Source organism: Pleurodeles waltl, chromosome 11 (assembly GCF_031143425.1).
Source record: "Pleurodeles waltl isolate 20211129_DDA chromosome 11, aPleWal1.hap1.20221129, whole genome shotgun sequence".
NCBI classification, from domain to species: Eukaryota; Metazoa; Chordata; class Amphibia; order Caudata; family Salamandridae; genus Pleurodeles; species Pleurodeles waltl.
The window spans coordinates 990,802,000-990,816,309 of record NC_090450.1 but is presented as its reverse complement, the minus strand read 5'-3'; positions in this window follow the sequence as shown (position 1 = coordinate 990,816,309).

Here is a 14,310-nt window from a genome sequence, read left to right as displayed (position 1 = left end):
CCTCTTCCTTTCGGGGAAGATATCAGCAACCTGCCTCTTCCCATCCCTATAGATCTTTTAGGGGGAGGGGTAGGGTCCGCACCAGGGGAGCCTCTCAGCAGCACTCTGCCTCTTCCTCATCCTCTGGCGGGGTGCAGCAGGGGAAGCAGCCTTAGGCTTCCACCATTTCCCACTCACTCCTCTCCTGTAGGGGGAAGATTACAGCATTTTCTCACCAAATGGGAGACTGTTACGTCGGACACTTGGGTTCTCAGTGTTGTGGGAAAAGGCTACACCCTTCCCTTTCGGGAGTTTCCGCCCCTCATCCCGCCCCGCCCTTCGTATTGTTCACAAGAACACCTCCTGTTGCTAGAACAGGAGGTAGAAGTCCTCCTTTTAAAGGGCGCGGTGGAGTTGGTCCCGGAGCAGGAAAGGGGTCAAGGAGTTTACTCAAGGTATTTCCTGATTCCCAAGAAGGATGGTCGTTTGAGACCAATTCTGGACCTGAGGATCTTGAATTGGTTCCTCAAGCAGGAAAAGTTCAAGATGCTGACCCTAGCACAGGTGCTTTTGGCGTTGAACATGGAAGACTGGATGGTGTCTGTCGACTTGCAGGATGCTTACTTTCATATCCCGATACTCAAGTCACACAGGAAGTATCTCCGGTTTGTGGTGGGATCGCAACACTACCAGTTTGCGGTCCTTCCGTTTGGTCTTACTTCAGCACCTCGAGTCTTCACGAAGGTGATGTCGGTGGTTGCGGCAGAGCTCAGAAGGAAGGGGATAGCAGTATTCCCTTACTTGGACGATTGGTTGATCAAAGCCAAGTCCCCGGAGCTTGTGTTGCGTCATCTGCAGTCAACAACCCAGTTGTTGTTCGACCTGGGCTTTTCGGTGAACGAGCCCAAATCTCACCTGGAGCCCTCTCAGCGCCTCCTGTTCATAGGGGCAGTACTGGATACGACATTGGGTCGGGCCTTTCCTCCGCCTCAGCGGATTCAAGATATTCAGGATTTGGTTCCAATGTTTCGAAATGGAGCGGTAGTTCCAGTCCTCAAGGTCCTTCGTCTGCTCGGTCTTTTTGCCTCCTGCATTCTGTTGGTCACGCATGCTCGCTGGCACATGAGGGCTCTTCAGTGGTGCCTCCGAAGGCAGTGGTCTCAACACAGAGGGGATCTAGAGGGTACTGTCAAGATCTCCAGAGATGCTGCTGTGGATTTGAAGTGGTGGATTGCAAGCAACAATCTTTCACAAGGAAAACCGTTCCAGCAGTCGCCACCAGTGGCCACAGTCATAACGGATGCTTCCACTCTAGGGTGGGGAGCTCATCTGGGGGATCTGGAGATCAAAGGTCTTTGGTCTCCAGAGGAACAGATTTTTCACATCAATCTGTTAGAGTTACGGGCTGTACGTCTGGCTCTCAAGGCCTTCCTCCCTTCCCTTCGTGGTCAGTCGGTACAGGTCCTAACGGACAATACTACCACAATGTGGTACATAAACAAGCAGGGAGGAGTGGGGTCGTACCTTCTCTGCAGAGAAGCTCTTCGACTATGGTCCTGGGCAAAGGACCATCGGATTTGCTTGATAGCAAACCATCTGGCCGGAGTCTTGAACGTGCGTGCGGACAGTCTCAGTCGCCACTTCTCGGCAGACCACGAGTGGCGTCTCCATCCAGATCAAGTCCGTTTAATCTTCCAGAAGTGGGGGTTTCCTCGGGTAGATCTGTTCGCCACTCGAGAGAACGCGCATTGTCCGTTGTTCTGCAGCCTTCAGTATCCGATGCAGGAAGCGTTGGGGGACGCGTTTCAAATGACCTGGTGCGGCCAGTTGCTTTACGCGTTTCCTCCCATACCCTTGATTCCTCGAGTATTGAGGAAGATTCGCCAAGACCGGGCTCTAGTAATCTTAATAGCTCCGGATTGGCCAAGGAGGGTGTGGTACTCCGACCTTCTCCAACTCTCAACGTGCCCGCCGCTCCGTCTCCCTTTCAGGGCAGACCTCCTCTCGCGGTCGCAGGGGCAGGTTCTACACCCCAACCTCCAGAGTCTGCACCTACATGCCTGGAGATTGAACGGGGCAACCTGAGTTCCTTCTCTCTCCCGCCTGAGGTAGTGGATGTTATATTAGCGGCCAGGCGACACTCCACTAAATCTATCTACGCTAATAGGTGGTCTAAATTTGTTGCGTGGTGTGGAGAGAGGCAGATTGATCCTTTACAAGCTCATCTATCGGACGTTTGGTCTTTTGCTCTATCTCTGGCGCAGAAAGGTTGTGCAGTGGCTACCATTAAAGGTTATTTATCGGCCTTGTCAGCCTTCATATGTCTTCCAGACCAACCATCTTTATTTAAATCCCCTATTGTTATCAGATTCTTGAAAGGTCTTCTAAATCAATATCCTCCAAAGCCATTCGTTATGCCGCAATGGGATTTGTCCTTAGTCCTGACTTTCCTTATGGGGTCCCCTTTTGAACCTATGCATTCTTGCCCCTTGAGGTATTTGGTTTTAAAAACAGTCTTCCTGATAGCTATAACATCAGCAAGGAGAGTGAGTGAGTTGCAGGCCTTATCAGTAAAACCCCCTTATACAACTTTTTATGGGGATAAGGTGGTGTTGAGGACCAAGGCTGCTTTCCTCCCGAAGGTTGTTTCACCCTTCCATTTGGCTCAGGCAATTACTCTGTCCACGTTCTATCCTCCGCCTCATCCTTCCAAAGAGGAAGAAAGTCTGCACCGTTTGGACCCAAAGAGAGCGTTGAGCTTCTTTATCGATAGAACAAAGGATTTCAGGCTGGAGGATCAGCTGTTTATTGGATACGTGGGCAAGAGGAAAGGAAAGGCAGTCCACAAGAGAACACTATCCAGGTGGGTTGTTCTTTGCATTAAAATATGTTACTCTTTGGCAAAGAAGGATCCTCCTGAGGGCATTAGAGCTCATTCCACCAGAGCTAAGTCGGCCACTTCGGCCTTAGCCAGAGGTGTTCCTGTGGTCGACATCTGCAAGGCCGCAACTTGGTCGTCCCTTCACACTTTTGCAAAACATTACTGTTTAGATTCTGAGGTTAGAAGGGACGGCCATTTTGCACGGTCAGTGCTGCAGGATTTCTTGGTTTGACCATTTAGGCACCCACCGCCGGGCGTGGTACTGCTTTGGGACTCTATTCATGAGGTGAGGAATCCACAGGTAGTTGTATCCATCAGAAGAACGAGTTACTTACCTTCGGTAACGACTTTTCTGGTGGATACATTAGCTACCTGTGGATTCCTCACGGTCCCACCCGCCTCCCCGTTGCCTTTATGGTCTTGCCAAGTAATCCTTGAGTGCGCTCCTCTTGATCTTTGAGGGTGCAATAGATGTATATATATAATATATTTATATATATATAGGTATATGTGTATATATCTTTATGTATATACTTGGTGTGTGTATATATTTTAAAAGAGAGAGTTTTATATATATATATATATGTACATAAAAAGATTTACAGTTATTCATACAATGTGGTGTATTTTTACAATATAATGGATGTTGCTTTGTTCTTTCATTGCATTGCCTGGTTGTTCTCATGCACGTAAAAAATGATTGGTACTGACGTCCGCACGTCGTCGAGGACCTCTTATTGCCTGTATGACGTCAGACGGCGTCGCGTGCGAGACAGTGACGTCCTCGTCGACGTGCAGAGACTAGTAAGAAGATTTCCGTCGAATGCTGGCGCCATGGGAGTATTCATGAGGTGAGGAATCCACAGGTAGCTAATGTATCCACCAGAAAAGTCGTTACCGAAGGTAAGTAACTCGTTCGTTTGGCACATCGGTCTATTTTTTTAGGCCCATCTGCCCGGAAGGGGGGCAGAAGCCACATAGCGCCAGGGATCTTGTGTGTTGTGTGTGTGTGTGCTTTGTGTGTGGGGGGTCACTCTCCAAGGGGAGGGGGGGCAATATTATTTACACCATTTCTGCCCCATCAGCCTATTATTTTTAGGCCCTTCTGCCCCCAAGGCACCAGGGATCATTTTTTAGTTTTTTTGTGTGGGGGGCAGCCCCTTGGGCAAGGAATTCAGCACAGTACTGGTGCCCATTTCTGCCCCCCTTGGGGGGATATCGTTGGTGATTACTATGGCTATGCAGAGTAGTTGCTGGTGTGTCTAGCATTTTCAGGCAAGTGAGTGGTATAGTTTTTGAATTTATAACTCTAAGGGCCAGATGTATTAAAAGGTTTTGCACTCGCAAATGGTCAAATCGGCCGTTTGCGAGTGCAAAACCGTGGTCTGCGATGCATGAAATGCATTCACAGACCACAGATAAGAAATCGCTAAAATAACGATTTCTTGCGTTGCGACCTGGAAATTGCGAGTCGCAATTTGCGATTCGCAATTTCCAGGTCGCAAGGCTATTCTGGCAAAAATCGCAAATTGCGATTTTCCAAAAATTGCATTTTGCACTTGCAAAATACCATGCTTTGCAACCAGGTGGTAACCTGGTGCAAAATTTTAAAATGCAGTTAAACTGCATTTTTAAATTAAACATGTAAAGCACACATGCCCTTTTGGCATGTGTGTACCTTACATGTTTAAAAAAAAGTTTTTGGGGTGCAGGAGAGGCGGCCTTAGGCCCCCAGCACCCTGGCCTTTTGCATTTCCAAAATAACAATTTCTGGTTCAGAAATCTCAATTTTGGAAATGCAAAATATTCGCAGCTATGGGCCAACAGGCCCATTGCTGCGAATGGGGCCGGTATCGCAATTTGCAATTTGGTAATAGCATTTGCGATTTTTAAGAATTCGCTATTACCGATTCGCAAATGTGATACATGGCCCTTTGCGAGTCGGTAATAGCGGTTTCTTAAAAATCGCTATTACCGAATCGCAATGGGCCGTGATGGTACATCTGGCCCTTAGTGATAAAGCCACACTTTGTTTATACTTATCTTACACAGTGCTGGTTGTTGGTGGTGCATTTGTCCAGTTACTTTTCGTAGGAAGGATCATGGCTAACCATAGGATGACCGCTCAGCAGTTTGGTGGTGTGATTTTTGAGTCGTCTTCGGACCATGATTATGAGATTGACTGCATCTGAGGCAGAGGAGGAAGTGCAAGATTCTGGAAGTGAATTTTCTGTCAGAGAGGAATTGTCTGAGGAAGAAGCCACTCTCAGTGCTGATGAAGGGCCTGTTTTAGAGGAGGACACTGATGTGCCAATGGTGCAGCAGCCAGCGGCTGAAAGGCTTCCACTTGGAAGGCCTGAACTCTGGGTTGCCCCAAACATGGAGCAGCCACAGTTGCCTCCCGTTACTGGTCTCCCAGGGTGTAGAGTGAATATGGAAAATATTTTGCTTGTAAATTTCTTTCAGTTGTTTGTGGACAATGTATTTTTGGAAGAGATTGTTGAGCAGACTAATTTGTCTGCAGAGCAGTATTTGAGGGACAATGCTGCCAGACTTAGACCACACTTTAGAGCTAGCAGGTGGATTCCCACAAATCTGGAAGAGGTGAAAAAGTTATTGGGTTTAACTTTTTTGATGGGGCTGATAAGGAAGCCATCACTGTCTTCATATTGGTCTACTAGTCCCTTAAAGGCAACTGCTATATTTCCTGCAACCATGAGTCGTAACCGTTACGAGCTTCTTCGAATGCTGCATTTTGTTGATAATGCTTTAGCCTTACCACTAGATCACCCTGATTCTGACTGTCTTTTTTTAAGATTAGACCTGTCCTTGATCATTTTGTAGATCAGTTTTCAGAGGTCTATGTTCCAGGCAAAGAAATATCTGTAGATGAGTCTTTGGTCCTGTTCAAGGGACGTTTGTTTTTTAGGAAGTATATTCCTAGCAAGAGGGCACGGTATGGAATTAAATTGTATGTGCTGTCTGAAAGTAGTACAGATATGTTATTAATTGCCAGGTCTACACTGGTAGGGATTCCAGTATTGACCCCCCCACCCCCTTTTGGAGTTAGTGAGAAAATTGTGTGGTAACTTGGTTGACGACTGTTTAACAAAGGTCACCATTTGTACGTTAATAATTTCTACACTGGAGTGCAGTTGTTCAAGGAATTGTTCAGAGTGGACGCTGTTGCTTGTGGCACAATCTGCTCTAACCGGAAAGGCTATCCAAGTGAGCTTGTCTGTGGGGAAAAAAAACTTGAGAAGGGACAGTGTGTTGCCTTGCAGAAAGATGAGCTGCTAGCTCTGAAATTTGCAGACAGGAGGGTTGTCTACATGCTAACTACCATCCATGGTGAGAGTACTTCCCCTGTGGCTGTTTGAGGTCAAGTTGCTGAAGTGCACAAACCTCTGGATTTTAGAGTACAATAAGCACATGGGTGGTGTTGATAGAGTAAATCAAAGGTTGGAACATTACACACTGTGGCTTTTAAGTTTAAGGCTTATGTTTGATATAGAAATTAGCAGTTCTCCTGTTCCACTTGGCAACTTTTAATGCTTTTGTTGTGTTCAAGAATAGTTCTCCAGAGTCAAGGATGGCATTTGTGAAATTTCAGGAGTCTGTCATAGCGAGCCTTGTGCTGGAACAGGCAAGAGTTCCTAGAGAAGCAGTAATGGAGGATGTGGCTAAATTCAAAGATTGCCACTTTGCTCAGCACATTCCTCCCACGTCCAAAAAAGACTTTCCTGCTAAGAGATGTAGAGTCTGTGCTAGAAGAGGTATATGAAAGGAGACTAGGATGGACTGCCCTGATTGTCCTTCAAAGCCTGGGCTGTGTGTGGGTGCGTGTTTCAGGAGCTACTACGCTCAAAAACATTATTGGGAACTACTGTGAGCGTAAACTGTTTTATATTTTCATATGTTCCGTTTCATGGTTGGCATTACTGTCATGTATTTAGTTAAAGCTTTTGTGTTTGTAGTTTTGTTCTTACTTCTAATTAGTGTTTTTTTTTTGTTTGTTTAAAAAAAAAAGTGATGGCAGTGTGCATGGAGTGGTGCTTGGCTGGTGGTGTGCGTGGAGTGGTGCTTGGCTGGCGGTGTGTGTGGAGTGGCGCTTGAATGGTGGTGTGTGTGGAGTGGTGCTTGGCTGGCGGTGTGCGTGGAGTGGCGCTTGGCTGTCAGTGTAAATAGTGACTTGCTGTTGGTCCTGCAACACACTGCTAACCAAACGCCAGACCACACACTCCCATCAGCAGGTGTGATTGCTGTGTCAGGCATGTGGGCGCATAAAAGTGATGGGCCCTTGAATGGCGCTGTCTGTTGATGCGAGTGCTGTAATGTGCTGGGCCCGCGGCTGACGGGATGAATGGTCTTGTGCATGTCATATATGAAAGGTGTGTGAATGACTGTAAAGCGGTTGGTGCCTTGTCGCCGCTTTACAGCTCACAAGCTGTGAGTCATTGGTTCAGTTTTTTGGCCTTTCAGTTATTAACATGCATTTCATTTTTGTGAAATTTCTTGTTAATAAAATTTGATCTACTGAACCATCACTCACTCTCATGCCAAATCCAACCAGTATGTGTGGTAAAAATGAAAAAACCTGCTCCACTGTAATCGGGCGTCGCAGCACACCCGTGACATTCTAGGTGTCTCAGGTGGGACCCCGATGATGAAGCATGCCACCAAACTAGTTGGTGAGTGAGGAGTCTTTTTAACATAATTTAAGTGTGCTTCTTTTCACAGGTTTAGTGTTTGGAACATCACAGAAGGACATGGACAAATCAAAATGATCTATTACAAACCTACCTGTGTTTCTGGGGGCACCTGTGCTTTTGGTCCCGGTTGCAGCCTTCATCTAGGGCAACCTACCAAACCCTGACGTTTTTTTAAACTAGACACCCGAAGGAGTCCAGGGAGGTGTGGCTTGCGTGGATCCCCAACATTTTCTTACCCAGAATCCTCTGCAAGCCTCAAAATTTGCTTTCAAAAAAGCATATTTTCCACACTTTTCTTTGTAGGATCACCACTACAAATTATCTACCACTCAGTGTTCTCCTCAGTCCCCCAGGTAAAATGATACCTCAATTTTGTGGGTCCCCAAAGCAGAGTCAGCCTAAAAATGTATAACAACAAAAACATTGTGCTTATCAACTCGCTGTGTTAACCCCTCAATCTCTACACGTCTTTGGCCTTTTCCTGTTGCAGCACCTGGGCCACCCACACAAGTGAGGTACAGTTTTTATCAGGAGATTTGGGGGAACGCTGGGTGGAAGGAAATTTGTGGTTCCTCTCAGATTCCAGAGCCATCACTGAAATGTGAGGAAAATGTTTTTTTTTTTGCCAAATATTGAGTTTTGCAAAGGATTCTGGGTGACAGAACCTGGTGAGAGCCCCACAATGAATTCCCCTAGGTGTCTACTTTTCAAAAACATATAGGTTTGCGAGGTTTCCCTAGGTGCCGGCTGAGCTAGAGGCCAAAATCCACAGCTAGGCACTTTGCAAAAAACAGGTCAGTTTTCTTTGGGAAAATGTGATGTGTCCATGTTGTGTTTGGGGCATTTCCTGTCGCGGGCACTAGGCCTACCCACACAAGTGAGGTACCATTTTTATCTGGAGACTTGGGAAAACGCTGGGTGGAAGGAAATTTGTGGCTTCTCTCAGGTTCCAGAACTTTCTATCACTGAAATGTAAGGAAAAGGTTTTTTTTTTAACCAAATCTTGAGGTTTGCAAAGGATTCTGGGTAACAGAACCTGGAGAGAGCCCCACAAGTCACCCCATCCTGGATTCCCCTAGGTGTCTAGTTTTAAAAAATGCACAGGTTTGGTAGGTTTCCCTAGGTGCCGGTTGAGCTAGAGGCAAAAATCCACAGCTAGGCACTTTCCAAAAAACACGTCAGATTTCAATGTGATATGTCCATGTTGCGTTTCCTGTCGCGGGCATTAAGCCTACCCATATAAGTGAGGTACCATTTTTATCTGGAAACTTAGAGGAACACAAAATAGCAGAACAAGTGTTATTGCCCCTTGTCTTTCTGTACATTTTTTCCTTCCAAATGTAAGTGTGTGTGAAAAAGACGTCTGTTTGAGAAATGCACTGTACTTCACATGCTAGTATGGGGACCCCGGAATTCAGAGATGTGCAAATAACCACTGCTTCTCAACACCTCATCTTGTGCCTATTTTGGAAATACAAAGGTTTCCTTGATACCCATTTTTCACTCTCTATAATTTCACCATATGAATTGCTGAATACCCTGTATACAATGAAAGCCCATTGCAAGGTGCAGCTCATTTATTAGCTCTGGGTACCTAGGATTCTTGATGAACCTACACACCCTATACACTCCCGCAACCAGAAGAGTCCAGCAGATATAACAGCATATTGCTTTTGAAAATCTGACATCGCAGGAAAAAGTTAGAGTAAAACATGGAAAAAATTGTTGTTTTTTTCGCCTCAATTTCATATTTTTTATTTTTTATTTCAGCTGTTACTTTCTGTAGGAAAACCTTGTAGGATCTACACAAATGACCCCTTGCTGAATTTCGAATTTTGTCTACTTTTCAGAAATGTTTAGCTGTCTGGGCTCCAGCCTTGGTTTCACACCCATTTCTGTTACTAACTGGAAGGAGGCTAAAGAAACAAAAAATAGTAAAAATGGAGTATGTCCCAGTAAAATGCCAAAATTGTGTTGAAAAATGTGGTTTTCTGATTCGAGTCTGCCAGAAAGCTGGGAAGATGGTGATTGTAGCACTACAAACTTTTTGTTGATGCCAATTTCAGGGAAAAAAATACAAGCCTTCTTCTGCAGCCCTTTTTTTCCCCATTTAAAAAAGAAAAATGTTGCTGTATATTTGCTAATTGGTCTCCTCCTAGGGAACCCGCAAACTCTGTGTACCTCTGGAATCCCTAGGATGTTGGGGGAAAAACGCAAATTTGGCATGGGTAGCTTATGTGGACAAAAAGTTATGAGGGCCTAAGCGCAAACTGCCCCAAATAGCCAAAAAAAGGCTTGGCACCTGAGGGGGGAAAAGGCCTGACAGCAAAGGGGCTAAAGGCTAAAAAAAAAAGCCCAATTTACGTTTGTTTTTTCTTTAATAAACATCTCACCAGACTCAAGCATTTCTGTAAATCAAAAACGAGAGAGCATAAAGTGCAAACACAGCCCTTATTGAAGGGAAAACTGCAAGGGAATGCACAGGCATTGTTAGCTAGTATGCTGCATTCAAAGCACAGCAAGAGAATACTGGTAGTGTGCCTTTAAGATGTCCAGGTCCTCCTGTATCCCATCATGCCCTAAAGATGACTGTTAGGTGACAGGTCAGTTCCTTTTTCTGGTTCCTTCAGTGAGGATCCTGGAGTACTGAGCTCTGCAGTTTTTGACAATTTTGTCAAAAATTCTCTTAAAATAGTAAAAAAAATTCACCTCATTTGAAGTGCCTTTTTTCTGGCCGAAAAGTATTTATCAGACACAATATGCCATCCCTTTTCATCAAGTGCCCTTTGTGTGGCAAAAAGATGGTGCAATCTGATCCACACTCTGTGTGCATTGTTTGTCTTCCTTTTTCTCACCATCCAGAAACATGTCACCACTATCAGAGGTTTTCCAAAAGAACTCCAAAGGATAGGAAAAAGGTTACGCTGCACTCCCTTCAGGAGTGAGGAAAGGTAGGACCTTTAAGTGGCCTTGGGAAGTCTAAATCTTCCTTTAAAGTGCACTCCTCTTGAGAAAAATCTGCACACAGAGGAAGAACAGAGAAACCACAAGAAAAACTACGTTTGCAATCAGCAGGTATTAAATCGACTTCAGGGGAAATACCTGTGTGCTCACCGTCGGAGGCGGGATCCCCGTTGACATAAGAGGTACCCGGTGCCAGTAATATTACTGTTGAAGCTCTTCCCAACTGCCCTGTCGATGTTGAGGCTCCATGCTGCAAACACTTCAAGTTCGAAGTCAATACATTTGCCATCAACTCATTCAGCGTCGCACAGAAAATCAACATTGGGACACCAACCTTTGACATTGGGCAGTTCAACATTGCAACGAAGATCAACATCAAAGCACACATCGAGTTCTCCATGGTCGAAATCAAGGCATTCACTGGTACCTGCGTCGACGTCGACACAAGATACGCTGCCAGTAGAACAATCACGGACGTCAAAACATTAGTCGATGATAAGAAGTATACACCATGCTGCATATCAACCAGGAAGATCCAGATCGGCGTCAATAAACAGAAGATCGACATTGAAACTCTGCTATCACTCCTCAGATCTTTTAATTGTGCAGCTTTCAGGCAGTCATGACTCCCCATTTGTGAACAGTCTCAAGCCACTAACATATCTCCAAGTGAGCTTGGAAGCCTCAGAAAAAGCGGCGAACCTCAAGGTTTGGACTACTCTCAAACATATTCACCATCTAGGGTCTCTCATCGTACATCGACACCAAAACCCACTCCTGCTCTACTTGCTGCAAATGTTCTTCCTCATACACAAGTAAGATCTTCAAGAAGGCCTAAGAGTCCACAAAGACTTAGAGCTACCCCTCTGTCAGTTTTCAACAGAATTATTTCGATGTTTTGTCAAAGCCTTTTACTGTGTGCCGTGGATGTCTTCTAGAAAAACGGGTTTCAAACCGAGTGGTGCCATATTCTGAAGGGCTAGGTGGAGAAGAATTGGAGGGGACACTGGACCCTTTAGAATACCAGTTAGTGACATCACTGGACTGGTGTGATGAACTGGATGAAGCCAATTGGATACTTCTCCAGAAACTGGCTTGGTCTCTCCCCCTACTGTAGCTACGGAGGAGGGAGCATCTTTTGTAATGTTAGTGAAGACGGCAGCGGAGATCCTCGAACTACCGTCGGTGGTGGTCAAGACTAACATCTTAATGGAAGTGCTTCAGCCCAGAGCATCCTCATTTGAACCCCTGCTCCCCTTTAACGACGCATATACAGATGTTCTACTGAAAACTTGTACCAAGCCTAGTCTTTGGGCCTCGAAGTGACCATTCCTCCCCAGTATACATTTCACCCCATGTGTGGCTACCGAAGGGTCGTGTCACCGTGCTATCCTTATGCCAGCCACTGTCTGGCACAAGCTCCTCAAGTGATTGCAACGTCCCTTCAGGCGCCAGTGATACCGATGTGCGGAACCGAACAAAGCCACCTGATGGCGCACAGGGGTACTTCTCACGCAAAAATCTTCCAGATCCAGTCTGACGCCTAGGAAATTCAAATGTGGTATTGTCTCTACCAGATAATTTGTTACTGAAGGCAATTAACTTGTTTTTTTAATAACCTAATTGGAAAAGCATGTAAATTACTAAGAATCATTAGTGATGCAAAGTCTTTTGGGACTCCAGTCGACACCAAGAACGTGGATGAAAAACAAGGCAGTGGTGGCCACACACCTCACAAAAAAGAGTTTTGTATAGCCATACTTTGACAACTCTCTCCTGAAAGAGTCCACGTTCCAAGACGTTCAGGAACCCTTCCTGCTGGTACTTCTCTTTTCTATAATACTTGGGTTTAAGAATAAATTGGGCAAAATCAGTATCTACTGGAGTCCAATCCATCTGATATCTGGGACCGCTCTAGGACACGCAGACAGCAAGGGTGTACCTTTCGAAGCAGAGACTTTTTTTTCTATAGAATTTACATTCAACGGCCCATCAGATTTCTTTTCTGTTGTTTCCTAGTTTCACATGCACAACTATGGATAAAGCATCCAAAAGTGTCTGGAAAATTGATGCAAATACCGAGGCAGCTGGGAAGCCAGCTTAGCTCTTACAGAATTGGAAATCCAGTCTCCACCTTAGTGGTGCCTTTCAGAGAACTCTGTATAAGGTGCTGGTCCCATGTACTATCCTAGCAATACAATCTTTCAGATGGCAGAGGAGTTACATCCCATGGCCACTGCAAAGGTTGGCAGGTGTGAACCGTTTAGCTAATTATTACAAGGTAGAGTACATACCAATAACCTCTACAGTCTGACAATTGACACATAGGGAACTAGAGCTACTTATGTTTGAAAATAGGTTACATGTTTGTGAGCTGCCTGAAACCAGTACCACCAGAGAGTGAGGGGCACATAAAAATGGCAGCACAAATGAATGACACTATTGAATATGCGTATGCCTTGGATATGTGGCCAGAGAATGACACGATAATTAGAAGGGAGCAACCACTTGTGTACTTTACTATGAACCTGTAGCACTCAGTTTAAATTATAGAAGTAGGTTATGCCTGATAAATGTAGAAATGTTCAAGGAATATGTGAAGAGCTACATATTTTATTACATCAAATACCTGAACCACAAAGTGAAACCTAGAGAAAGAAAAGATTATGGAATGTACTCCATAGAGGAGGGATACTTGGCATCTCAACAGTTATTGTAAGTGAAGACAGAAGAGTAAACAATTTGTAACCAGAAGGAGGTAAATTAGAAGGCCATTATCTGTCAGCAAGCTACTTACAATTGGATCAACAACAATTAACTGTGAATGCTTTCCGAGGAACTTTAGACAATACAATGCACAGCCAGCTTAGATGTCACATTCATGCAGTAGCAAAATGAAACATGAAATGTTTCTTGACTCCTTATCATACAGCAACATGGGTGACTGCAAAACTCTGGAGGGTTATTTTGGGCAGGAGTGATACCATAACCAGTGTCTTTGCTTTGCTGCAGTGAATGCAACATATGGGCACATTGATAAGTGCTGAACATTTACAACCAGCTACATTCATTCACTCATCCACCCATCAGGTGGCTGACTGATCACAGCCAGTCTAACAATCTGTGTATGGGAGGGTGAAACAGAAAAGACCATTATGGTCAGTCATCTCGGCACATGGATGCCCAACTGCTCAATGTTATGGAGGCATGTTCCTGCAACCAAACAATGCGGGCAAGCCTCTGGACCAATATCCTAACCTGAATGTTGCAACAAGAACATCGTGTATGGCTCAGTTTTTGCACCATTGTAGATTCGGGTTCGTTGGATGAAAATATCCTCCTAGCACCTAAAATCGCAAAAAGCATAGTGTGGGAAAACTGCGTATTATGTAGTGTGAGGGTTAGCCCTCACCATGTAATAATCTCACAATACCTCATAAATGGTCCTTGGATTCACACTAGTAAATCCTTAGCTCACTCCTGGTAGTGTGGCAAAGACCAGTCAGTCAGTCAGGAGCATGTGTTGAGCATTTCACAGCACAAACATGGACAATAAGTAATTGGCACAACTCAAAAAGAAATCCTACACCAATTTATTTAAAAAATAGCATATTTTATATAAATTTAGACACCAAAACGAAATGTATGGGTTTGGGAGAACCGTAGATATTGATTTCACAAGCAATAGAAAATCACCGGAGAAATGTCATTTAAACGTTGCATTGAAGTCAATGGCAAAATGACCTATGTTGCAAAAATGTACTTAAAAGACGG